Here is a 13,146-nt window from a genome sequence, read left to right as displayed (position 1 = left end):
CTCTTAAAACTGTCTTTTTGCACAGAGCTGGAATGATGACGTATTCTCAAAATAATACATTTTATCAAGAAGAGAGGAACCATTTTACATTAAAAGAATAGCAATTTCTCTGTTGAAGAAGATAGCTCTCATTTTGCAGCCAGTGTGCATACTTCTTAAGGCTAAATGACATATGTAGCAATTCCTATGGACACTTTTTATATGGAAAAGCAGCTCTGAGAGGAGGCAGTTTAGAAGGGAGAATTAAAAGGGGAGATGGGGTGCATAGCCCCTCTCTCATTCATTCTCAGCTCTACCCCTCACAGACCTGCATTTTCTTACAGCTTTGTTACACACAGTGTCACAGGGCTGACAAGGAAAGACCAGTGGCAAGTCAGGTGGGGAAACCAAGAGGTCAGGGATGGATACAGAATCACTTGGATGTGGAATCCCTGGGTAATGACGGGTGGAACAGACCTGTCTGCAGTGCCAGATTTTGCTATTTGTCAATCTGTCTGGGAGATGTATTCTGCCACTACATTTTCCATTTGGTGTAGACAACCTGGAGCCAGAGAACTCTTCCCCCACTTGCCAGGAATAAGTTTTATCATTCATATTGGTAGGTTATATTTTTATCATATAGTTTAACTGTGTTGTTGCCTTACTCCCAAGTTCAAAGAATGATGCCAGTTAAGAACTGAAATAAAACAGGGATGTTCCATAGTATTGTGATGGCAGTGACCAAGGACCAGGTGATGCCTATAGTAGATATCAGCAGGAGCCTGGTTGTGGTTATGGGATTCCAGCCACTTGTTGGCATGGGAAAGTGATGTTTATTCCTTGTAGATATCTGGAATTAACCCAAGGACAACCAAGGCACTTTTATTTTTATCATTTTGGACTCAAAAATTGATTATATTTATACTGTCAAGGCTCATGCTAAGGAACCCTGCATTAAAACAAGCTTGCATTGCAATCCTATGTATCTTTACTCAAAAATAAACTGCACTGAGTTCAGTGGGAATTGCTCCCAGTCCCAGGTAAGTGTGCTTGGGATTTCAGCCTTAACAGCAATTAAATTAAATGTGCAGAAGATACTGTACTAGTCAGACTGCGTTAAGAGATTGCATAAATTGACGGCTTGAGTTGAGGCAAAATTCATTCCCTCTGCGTATTTAACTTTTTCCCCCACCTGGCTTATTATTATGACAAAGAGATGATCTCCCAACCCCAAAAATCAATAAGAACTTTCTTACTGACATCAGTGAGGAAAAGATCAAGCCCAAATGCCACATTCAAATAAGCTTTACCCTTCACTGCAGCTGTGGTGCTGGGACAGCTGGCAGTACTTCCTTATTCTGAAATGTGAAGACAGATCAAAGACCGACCAATCCATCTTCAGCTTAGTTCACAGCACCATCGACAACTGTTTATTTGACCCCATTGGCCTAACTCTTCCAGGACCATGTGGAGAACAGCTGCTTCTGTGCCACATATTTGACACTGAGGGACATTTCACGAGGAAGAGCCACTGCAGCAGTTGAAACTCAACACTCCCGGAAATTGACTTACCAGGCAGCAAAATACCACTTGTTTTCTCCAGCAAAATATCTTATGTTCTTCCTTGTTTTTATATTAATATTATCACAAAGTAATATTAGTGCGAAGTATCAAGGTGCAGAAAAGTCAATATTAAGCACATGTTTCTACACACATTGTATTTTTCTCTCAAGTATTCCCACCTGCAGGCCCATGCAGAGGGCAGGGGCAGCTGGGTACACAAGCACCATCTCTGTGGAGCCAGGGGTGCCCAGGCACCCACAAAAATTTCCCTAAGGGGACTGGCTCCGGCAGGCCCTCCCCTGTCTGCATCGGGCTCTGGCGGGGCCTCCTGTTGCAGCAGCAGGCTCTGTCGGAGGCCACTGCAGCAGGGGGGGGGGCTGACAGAGCTCCTCCTAGAGTGTGACCCACAGGCATGTCACAGGCATGTGCCAGCCACCTACAATGTTGGGTGGAAACCAGTGCGCCTGACTGGATACACTTGCCCCAGTCCTCAGAGGGCTAAGCCAACTGGGGGCCCTTGCCAGGGGCCTGCCAGACATAGGCTGTCTTGCCAAGAATGCCCCATGCCTCCTGTCCTGGGCCTGGTCACACCCACAACATACATTTTGAGCACATGGCTTCCTCCAATAAACCCTGGGAACTGGTGATTATCCTTCACAGAGATATAATTTCCTATACCCTTACAAACTATAGTTCCCAGGATTCTTCGGAGGAAGCTATGTACTTAAAATGGCTTTAAATGCGTGGTGCGGATGTGACCCCCCCCTCCCCCAATACATGCACTCGGAGAAGGACCAATGCCTCTGGCTATAGGACATGTTGAAGCACATACTGTTCATTACCATCCAGCTATTCTGAGTTAAGAAAGGATCTCTAGTTTTTAAAAGACAGGCTGGGAAAGATTTCTGCCTGAGACCCTGGAAAATGGCTGTCATTTGGAATGGACAGATCCAGGCTAGATGAGCCAATGGTCTGATTCAGTATAAGTCAGCTTCATATGGATACCAGCACTGAAGAAAGGGAAGGGAGGGATGGGAGGAGAAGAAAGGAGCAGAAGGACTGGGGAAATGGGGGGGGGGGCTGGGCTGAGAGGAAAAAGGGAGAGTGCAAGGGAGGATGGAAGTGGAAATGGCAGCTTCCCTCCTTCCTGCCCCAGAAATCCCACCCCCTGCCTGTGTAATTTTATGAGCCCTCATCTTACAGGCTTATCAGATGGTGCCCCTCAAGAGCGCTGGATTTATAGTTCATTAACTGAAGTTGAGGATGGAGCAGGCAGCCAATGCTGCTCTTCTTCCCATGATGTAGCTATACATCAGTGCTCTCTGCATTCATGGCTCAAGCCTGAAATCTCCTCTTTCTTGACAGATCTTGAGCTTCTGGCCATTATTTTTATATTTTGTTGCTCAGCCATGCATAAAAGAAGAGAAACTTTGTTAAAAAGAAGCCCTAGCGTCAGCAAGCTTTTCCCCAAGCTGGCCTTAGTGGCTAATAGAAAACTACCAGCCAGAAACTCAAACAATGGAGGAAAGAGACATTGACGCAACGTAGATATGGCCTGCCTTGCAACTAATAGGAGTTAAAACCAGAGGTGGTAGAGGGGTAAACTTCAACTTCCCTCATTATTTTTTTACCTTTTATTCTAAAATTTAGGAGACGGAACCCCCACCTCCACATGCAGATGCAAAACAAGCTGGTTCCCCCCACACAGTTAATTTGGGAAAACTCACCTGAATGCACCTTGCCTTTGTTGATCCTGGGAAATAGCGCAGAATAAGGAGGTGATTAAGTGATGAATTGGTGCAGCAATAAAATTGCCAGCACATTTGCAAAGCTTAGCAGGGTCCAGTATGGTTTCAAATTGGATGGAAGACCACATGTTGACGTTCCTGCATTGAAGGGGATTAGAATAGATGACCCTTATAGTTACTTCCAACTCTACAATTCTGTTATTCTAAAATTCTAATTGAACTGGACTCTACAACACTATATATGTTTAGAATTTGACCTGACATATTTTTTAGCTTCAAACACTGCTCTTCATATTATACTTTTTACAAACTTCTGCATGGCATTTTCCTCATGAAGTCTATGGCGTTCTGTTTGAATGGGCTGTGATGTTCCAAGCCAGATTCCTGTAGTGAGTGCCAATCTGTCTGAAATCTAGCAGCCCCACTTTCCCCCCTAGGCTCCTTTTCCCATCCGTTGATGTGAAAAATACTGCATATGAACCCAATTTATCCATCTTGCACAAGAAAGATGTAGTAGCAATGCTATAAATTCTGTCGGCAGAGTTCTCAGCTGGTAAGGTGAATTGATTTTCCATTTGCCTGTCTTGGAGAGCTTATTTCCTTGAAAAGACACAAGTCTGGTTGCAACCATGGAAAGCAGTAAATAAGGTGGGGGGGGGGGCTTCTTTCATTCTTGTTATATGGCTGGATCAGTTTCTGTGACAAGATTCTATTATATGTGTGCGCAGTGGGGAGAGTATACAGAGCTTAAACATTACACAGAGAGTTTGGATATTGCCAGCAGTGCAAAAGTATCTGCTATCTATTGAACTAAATTTGCAGAGTAACGTCCTACGTTGGTCATACTCAGAGAAGACCCATTGTAATCAGTGAACAAGGAACGTCTCTTTATTGCAAGGGGCCCCAGGTTCCCCGATGTAAAGTGTATGTAAGGTTATAATGGACCTTGCATCACTAAGGCTGCACTCCTGTATTCACTTACCTGGGAGTAAGCTCCATTGAACTCAATGGGGCTTACTTCTGAGCAGAATTTAATTTAAAGCTGAAACCATATTGTACTATTTTAACATGCCACAGGAGTACAAATAGACAAAACTGAAATAAAACAACTTTTGCAGCTTATCAAAAGGTGAGATTTAAATGTTGCTATTAGTGACCTCTAGTGTTTGGAACAAGACTCTGCAGACTACCAGCCAACATTTAGAACTATATTTTCCTATGTGGGATCGGAAATAAGGAATGCACTGACTTTGATACAAGTTGTTGGCTGTGGATGTAGAATTTTATGTGCTGTTTTTTACTGACTGCTTCATTTGACTTTATTTTAATTGTATTTGCTTCATTTGACTTTATTTTAGTTGTATTTGTATATTGCATTGTGTGATGCTACTATGCACTGCCTTGAAATGCCAGCATAACAGGTAGTAAATAAATAGCTTAATAGATAATAATAATAATAACTCATGCAGTATAAAACCTTATAAAAATCTTGACTAGTTCAGTACTTAACTTGACAGTAGCAGTTGGGGCTGCCATATAGCTTTGAGATTGCTTCCCTAAACGGCCTCAGCCCAGTAGACCTGAAGGAGCGTCTCCACCCCTATCATTCTGCCCGGATGCTGAGGTCCAGCGCTGGGGGCCTTCTGGCGGTTCCCTCATTGTGAGAAGTGAGGTTACAGGGAAACAGGCAGAGGGCCTTCGCAGTCGTGGCACCTGTCCTGTGGAACGCCCTCCCATCAGATGTCAGGGAAATAAGCAGCTATCTTATCTTTAAAAGACATCTGAAGGCAGCCCTGCTTAGGGAAGCTTTTAATAGACTTTTTAAAATAGACTATTGTATTTTACTATTCTGCTTTGGAGTCACCCCTTGCCCACCTCCCTTGGTCCGTCCTCACCCACTCATTGTGTCCCTGAGCTGCCTGCTGCCTGCGCTGGGGTGGGGATCCCCGCGGAAGCCAGGGCCAGCATGGGGGCGCCTGGTTGGGCCCCTCTGAATTTTGCACTCAGGGCCAAGGCCCGTTGGACTCCCCCACACTACGCCATTGTGTTGCGGGAAGCAATTGTTAGCCTTCACTTTCCAGTGTACTTTCCTATCACTTTCATTACCTCAGAAAGACTGTTGCCTTTTAAAAAAGCAGGCTTGTTGTGCAAGAGCTCCAAAACCACTTTAGTTGTCCCAGCTGAATTTGCTGGTGTGCTGTTGAATCCCACCCACAAAATAGCAACATTCTGGAAGCATCCTGAGGTAAACTGTCAGGATCGTATCTGACATAGACCAGAGAGACCTATTTTGGAGGAGAAGTCTTCAAGGCCCCACAGAAAACCCCACTTCAGCTGAAGACCTGGAGGAACCACCATAGTCTCCAGCCTGAAGAAGCCCATTGGAAGGATGTCTCCCTGGCTCCTCCAACGAATCCCTCAGATCCCCCATGATCTCCCACAGGCCTCTGGACTGAACGTGGCCGTGGGCATGACAAGACAGCCAGCGTTGCCAGAGCAGTGCCCGTTGGACTGTCGGGAGCCGCTTTTGCTAGGGGTCTACTTGGGAAGAAGGGTCTAAAGAGGATGCAAGCTATGAGCCAGGACAGGAGGAGGCAGAGGAGGAGATGGCCGGAACTAGAGAAGTCTCTCTGTCTCCTTGAGGCCTTTGCTGAGTTAACAGCTCGGTTTTGACCTCATTCAGCTCCTGCCTCTAGCTGAGGTACTGGCAGTGCCATGGCCATAAAGTAGCTTTTCTATTTAAGGAATTGACAAAAGATGAACTATATGCTGCTGTTTTTCAGCGACCTCCAGTGGCTGAAAGAAGCATCTGCCAACTACCAAAATTAAGAATAATATTTTCCCCAGAAAATATGTTAAACTAAAATGATAGAACTGAATAATGCTATTGACCAGAACACTAAAAGGCCATCATATATCTCACCACTAATCATAATTTATTACAGTCAAAGACCAGCTTGAAAAGCACAACTGGGACAGCTTTCACACGAATAAAATATACTTTTAAAGCAATATACAACAGCTTAAAGATTAAAATCTAAGATAAGTGCATATACACATAAAGACCTAAAAATTTGGGCTACCATACAAATTGGCCCTGACACCCTGGAGGCTGACTTTGACTGTTTTCCTAGCGAAAGAATGTGTTTTGGGTGGTGGTCTGCGCCTGCAAATCTGTGTGCAGAATCTGGCGACCATCCAGGTGGCCTTGTGGTCTCTGCCTAAGAGGAGAAAATTGAGTTTAGATTTATCCGGAAGGTCAGCAAGCCTCACCAGCTGGGGGTCAATGGTATCTCTGCGTGCCTCGTCATAAAAGGGACATCTAAAGAATAAATGTTCAGGGCCTCCTATTTCCCCTAATGGGCAGGCACAAAGTCTCTGAGCATATGGGACTTTTCCAAATGCTCCTTCCAAAACCGGTGAGGGCAAGGCCCAGCTTCCGGCTAAAGGCCCTTCTCATGTTTCTTGATACGAGAAAATAGAGGCATGCTGCCAGGGCCACAACATACCTCTCATTTTCTATGATTATACAATTGGGGGGCCTCAAGCAGCCCTGTTGTCTCTCTGGGTCCATGATTCTTTGCCTGACCACAGGCCCAAGGTTAGAAGGGCTTGTGGAGCAAAGCCCAATTTCTGGAGAGTGTTCAGAACTGCTGCCAGCCAGACTTGAACTGGTCGCATAGAATCAGTGGGGCTATTTCTCAGGATAGCAATTTCAGTGTCAGCCAGTTATAGATTGATGTTAAACTAATATAAGCCTCTACTCTCATCATCCCTGTTTCTAATCTGACCCATGCATTTGAAAAGCATCTGGGGACTTTGTTATGTACTGAAGTTCTCACCCTGGGCCAGCAGGAGGATACTGTAGATAATTATGCAAATAAGGGATTGAAAGTGACGTTCAGTGATTGGATAGTTTTAGAAAGTTGTTACAGTTACGTTGTACTGGAGCTCTATATAAGCAGGCTGACTGAACCCTTCAGCTCAGTTCTGTCCTGGCCTGTGAATAAACAAGAGCTGTTTGAAGAATTGCTGAGTCGTCTGATATGTTCACCCACAACTTAACAGACTTATAGGAGGGCTCTGAGGAGTTTGGATTGAACTCTCTCAAGGGGAGTGAAGGAAGAGGATGGCGGGCCCAAGAAGGATCCATAAAGGAGCTGTGCCAACATTTTGGCCTTATATAGTTTAAGGGCTGTGGGGACGAAAAAGCCCCCTTAAGTTCTAAAGAATTTAAGGTTACAGTTTGCAGATCTTTCCCCAACACTCCTGATGGAATTTATATGGATTTTGTTGGATCCTGAGGCCTGGACCGTCATTCCTAGATACTTGTGGCTCGAAATTTGTTCTAATTTGTGACCTTGAAGTTGCCAGCTTCTGGGCTTTGGTTTTCCCCAAAAGCGAGAATCTTGGTCTTCTGATAATTTATTTTAAGGCATTCAGTTTCACAATAGGCTGCAAGTTTTCTTAAAGCTCTTTTGAGCCCTACAGCGGTTCTAGAGAGTATTATTACTGTGTCATCTGCGTATAGCAGAGCTGTGATGTGCTGATTTGCTATCTTCGGGGGATGGGGTTCGGGGTTATTGAGAGTACTTACTAGGCTATTTAGATAGAAATTAAATAGTAAGGGGGCCCAAAGGCACCCTTGCCGTACTCCCTTAAAGGTTCTAATGGGGTCCGTTAGGTGCCCTAAGTGGCTACATCTGACTCTAAGGGCCGTGTTTGAGTGAATGGCCTGTATTAAGTACAATAGCCTTCTATCAATGGTAGTGGCCCGAAGTCTGTCCCATAGTCTGGTTCTGGGGACTGTGTCAAAGGCTGCTTTTAGATCTACAAAAGCGGCAAAGAGTGAAGCCTGCCCCCCTGATTTGTATTTTTCTATCAGATGTTGTAATGTTAAACAGTGGTCTATCGTGGACCTGCCGGGTCTGAAGCCCGCTTATTCTACTGCCAGAATGTCTTTGTTTTCTAGCCACTCTTTGAACTTTTCAAGTAAGTGCTTTGTATAAAGTTTGCTTATCACACTTAATAAGCTGATCGGCCTATAATTCGCTGGATCCTCTCTGTTGCCCTTTTTATAGAATGGAACCACTATGGCTGTTCCCCAATCCCTTGGGAAGCAGCCAGTATCATCTATATGGGTAAAAAGGGTGGCTAGAAAAGAAGCCCACAGTCCGCCTGTGATTTTATCATTTCTGGAAGGATACCATCCGGGCCAGGGGCTTTGGCCATTTTCAGTTGGTTTATGTATGATTTCACTTCTGTTGCCAATACTGCCGGCCATTTAGCCATCTGCTCTATTTCCTGCTCCTGGATGGGATGTTCAACGTCCTCATACATAGACTGGAAAAAAGCGACCCGTCGGTCAGGTGGAATATGTGAGGATAAGGGGGAGGCAGCTTTATGCGAGCCAGACGTAACCAGTTTCCAAAATAATGTCTGTTTTTTTTTTGCTTTTGCCGCAATAATTAGTTCTGACCAGCACTTTCTGCTATAAACGTTCTTTTGGCAGGTTATAAGGGGTTTGTATTCTTTTTTTTAGGGCACGAACAGAGAGATAAGCTTGCTGCCTAGCATGGTTATCAGATGTCAGGGCGGCCTTATAAGCGTTTTGCAAGGCTTTCTTGGCCTGCAAACAGGTGTGATCAAACCAGGGTTTATTTACTGTTATAGGTTTAGATGGCGTCTTCTCTGAGGTGTTAAAGAGGTGGGGTTTTAAATGATGGAGCAGGCGCTCGTATTCAGAAAGTGGGTCCTCTGGGTTAGAATTGTTCCCAGAGCCATTTGAGTGGGCACAGGTTTTCAGAAGCTGAAATCTCTTTAGGATTTTGTTGTCAAGTGCGGGGGTCTATTTGACCCGGCATCCAGGGTGCTTTAAAGCAGTAATCTCTGTGGGGTATACTGTTTTAAGAAAGATTGTCTTGTTTTTGAGGGATACCCGAAGGTATAAGGGGAAGTGATCCCCCTCTACATATGGAAGGACTTGTAATCGCACAGTTTTTGCTAGTAATTCGCTATCAAACAGCATGTAGTTAATTGCACAGTAGTACCTCGGGTTACATATGCTTCAGGTTACAGACTCTGATAACCCAGAAATAGTGCTTCAGGTTAAGAACTTTGCTTCAGGATGAGAACAGAAATCATGCTCTGGCAGCACGGCGGTAGCAGGAGGCCCCATTAGCTAAAGTGGTGCTTCAGGTTAAGAACAGTTTCAGGTTAAGAACGGACCTCTGGAACGAATTAAGTACTTAACCCGAGGTCCCACTGTATAGGCTAAGTAGGCTGAAGCCTAGGGCCTCTCAATCTAGGGGACCTCCCCAGCCCGCCTGCCCCCCAGCGGGCAGTCTCCCCTCTCCCAAAATTGCAAACTCAAGACTTCATGCAAGGGCAGAGCGACTCGGACTCAGCAACTATGAGGCCCCATTAGCTAAAGTGGTGCTTCAGGTTAAGAACAGTTTCAGGTTAAGTACGGACCTCCGGAACAAATTAAGTACTTAACCTGAGGGACCACTGTACTGGTTTTGAACCCTAACAAGAAAGTATATTCCCCAGGAATATCTCCACTAGCACAGCCATTTAGAATGTATAAATTTAGCTGCCATGAAAATTTGAAGAGACAGGTACCAGCATAATTTGAGTGCTGGTCCTTTGATAACCTTGGTTGCTGTTGAGCTTCTAGGCCAGACACATTAGAAAACCCAATTTTATACCTGTATTTACATGCTAAACTGTAATCATCTGGCCCTATCCTTGCATTTAGGTCTATGTGACCATTCACACCTTTATTGTCAATCTATGCTCTCAAGGTGAAAGCTGTAAATTAAAGGTCATAATTCTAATATTGGGAGATGGCAGTGCCTTCTTAGCTCTGCTCTTGGTAACCTGTTATTTTTATAAAATAAAATAAAAAGCAGATAAGCACTTCAGATACTGTACATTACAATTTAGTCCCTGTTTCCATTTCAATGTATAGTGTTTTGCATTCCAGTTAGGAAATCTTTCTTTTTCACACTTTATTTTCAAGAAAACCATAGGTGCTGTGTCTAGCTGCTAGTGAATAACATGATTTGAGCTGGCTGATATGTTGGGCCACAGGCTGGAGCTCAGTGCTAACAAGGTAGGTTCTGTGAGTTTGTCTGTTTAGGGAGACACTGCTCAGCCTGCTGTGGCTGGAGTTGCACTGCCCAAAAAGATTAAGTTCCCAGTCTGGGGGGAGCACTCCTGGACCCAGTCTTGCTGTGGGAGGTCCGTGTGGCCTCTGTGGCAAGCAGTATTTTCATCAGTTTAGACTTGTGCACCCGCAGCAGCCTTTCCTGGACAAAGAGTCTCACCACAGTTAGTCGTGTCCTGGTCACATTTAGGCATGGCTTCTGTAATGCAGTGTACATGGGGCTGCCTTCAAAGTCTGTTCAGAAAATACAGTTGATTCTGACTACAGCTGCTAGGTTGCTCTCTGTGCCTGTTCACTTTGAAATGTTGCTGGTTGTTAAAGAACTGCTCCAGCTGACAGACCACTTCTGAGTGCCAGGCCAAATGCTGGTGCCTCCCATTAAAGCGAGGATGGGAGACCTGTGCCCTCCAGTTGGGGCAGAGTTTTTGCCATCTCTGGGTGAGGAGAGCTGGCCTCCAGCAGCATCCTTGCGCCCTCAGGTTCTCCTTGAAGCCCTTTATGCTCTGAAGGAGCCCGTGCTTCCATTTCAACCTGCCTATGTATTCAGAGATGTTTTGAGGCTCTTCTGTAGGTGCCGCTAAAGTTAAGTTCACCATATATGAACTTTCCTCTCCAGAGAATTTCTGTCACCAACATTGCTGTCTTTACAGTGCCAGGCAAGGATTTAAAAATAAAACGAAAGCCTAATCCTTTAAATGCATTCCTGTTTCGCAATATTGCAATGCTTTTTGTATTTTATAATGTTTTTTTTAAAGAAGTTCATGGAAGCACTGCTGCAGTGTGTGTGTGTGTGTGTGTGTGTGTGTGTGTGTGTGTGTGTAATAAATCAACAACAGCTGAGTGAAAAGGTAGATGCTTACTCTGCAGTGCTTTTGAACTACCTTTAGCCGTCATGTTTGTGTACAGTTTTTAAAGCTGCCCATCTCCCCATTTAAGTAAACTACCTTGAAGCACATGTGTATGAATATATAAATTAATGAAAAAATAAAAAATAAAAAATACTACTCATGCAATATACACAATGGGACTGGCTTATGAGCATACAAGTTAATTTTTTCCTTGCATTTTTTGCTGGCAGAAGAGGAAGAGCTGCTTGTGGGATTTTCTGCCTCTGAAGCCAGAATAACCTGACCAGCCTTTAGTATTATGCAACTTGGCGTGGGGATGCTATTTGCTCTTCTTCCTCAGTCAGCAAAATGTCTTGAACCAAAGGAAAGGATTAAACCAAGGAAAGGATGAAAACACACACCCCTCCCCTGGAGCTGTTGTTCAGAACTGATTTACACCTATTTTTTTATGCCATGTCTCGTTGAACTCTCAGACTCTGTGTGGACATATTTTTTTAAAGCAATGACTAGTATCTTTTAAAAAATGGATAATTCTGTTTACAACAGTTTACTGTGTATTTATGTCAGTCAGTCAAACATTTCCATTGTATCCTACAATTAAATGTTTGCTGAGAAAGTGTAGAGATGAAAGGTGTTTCCCCCCTGGCAGACCATAAGTGCCTAACTTGCAGGTTGGTTACTCTATAATAAATGCTATATACTAAAACTGCATAATTTTGGTGTTAAACTTAAGTGCTGGGATTCCAGTGAAACAAGTGATGTGATGCATGTCTGCTTTTGCTGCAGTATAAACAAAGAGGAACAATTATTGCTGTTTACTGTGACTTTGGGGGGTAATTTGCTGACTTGCTCATGTATTTGCTCCAGGTTGAGGTTCTTCACAGTCAAGCATTTGCATACAAGTTTAAATTTACTTCACAATGAAAGTGAAGTAAAAAAAAAAGTCTAAGTGCTTTGGTGTTCTAATGCTAATAAGACCAAGGAAGTAGAACAAGGCATGTGCAGCAGATCTGGAGGCAGACTTCTCTTTTATGGGATTGTGCAGGCATCCTCGAACTGGCTTGTTGGGCACTATGTGATTTGCTATTCCGCTAGTTATTCAAAATGGCAGAATGGGCCCTTCCTCATATTAATTCTCAATGCTGTCACAGCAGAGTCTGGGTGTCTGGTGCTACTACTTTGGATACATGGGGTATATGAATTTGAATGTTCAAACATAAAAGTCACAATCAAGCTGGTCAGCCATGGTAAAGCTGCAACCCTGTCTGGGTTCTTGGACTTAAACCCTTTTGAATGTGGGCCTATGGGACTCACCTCCAAAGAAAGAAGCACAGGACTGAGCCCCCACATTTCAATGAAGGCAGTAAGAATAGCAGATCAGATGAATGTGATGCGGTAGTTCTGTAATTAGAATTCCCAGCATATTTTTCTGTTCAAAAAGCAGCCCTGGATTAGGACCATGGCGTAAGAGGAGGGAACCCTTCCTCCCTGCACTGTTTTCCTGTCGAAAATCTGTTATTTCCCATGTCTGTATACTCATGTGTTTCCTAATGAACACACCATAGGTGATTTATGGTACTGCAATTACTTATTTGCTGTTGAGCTTGCATATTATTGACATGGTTATACCAACCTGCAGGCTTTTTTATTTAAATGAAAGGGGAAATCAATAAATCAATCCATGCCTACTCTAGCTTTTCCAGACCCTACTTTGGGGTCAGTTGCTATGCCATGTCTTCCAGGTAGGATGTAGATTCAAGGTCCTGGTATTAATATTCAATGCTTGGGACCAGGAAAACTAAAATATTATCTAACTCCTTCAATATACAACAGGTAA

General features: G+C 43.9%; 1 long non-coding RNA gene across 2 annotated transcripts; it reads right to left on the bottom strand.

Annotated features, from left to right (window-relative positions):
• Window positions 1-233: 233 nt before the first annotated feature.
• Window positions 234-7,292, bottom strand: LOC310688573. 2 transcript variants are annotated; one of them, XR_014517044.1, is made up of 3 exons: window positions 6,800-7,292; window positions 3,270-3,428; window positions 234-829 (listed from the first exon to the last, which is right to left on the bottom strand). It is a non-coding gene; the product is annotated as an uncharacterized lncRNA (long non-coding RNA). The 2 variants fall into 2 exon arrangements; XR_014517045.1 differs by lacking the exon at window positions 6,800-7,292 and adding an exon at window positions 5,397-6,088.
• Between the last annotated feature and the right edge of the window lie 5,854 nt (window positions 7,293-13,146).

The sequence above is a fragment of the Podarcis liolepis genome, assembly GCF_965112155.1.
Source record: "Podarcis liolepis genome assembly, chromosome: 11".
Taxonomy (NCBI): Eukaryota; Metazoa; Chordata; class Lepidosauria; order Squamata; family Lacertidae; genus Podarcis; species Podarcis liolepis.
This window is presented reverse-complemented; position numbering and strand designations above follow the sequence as displayed.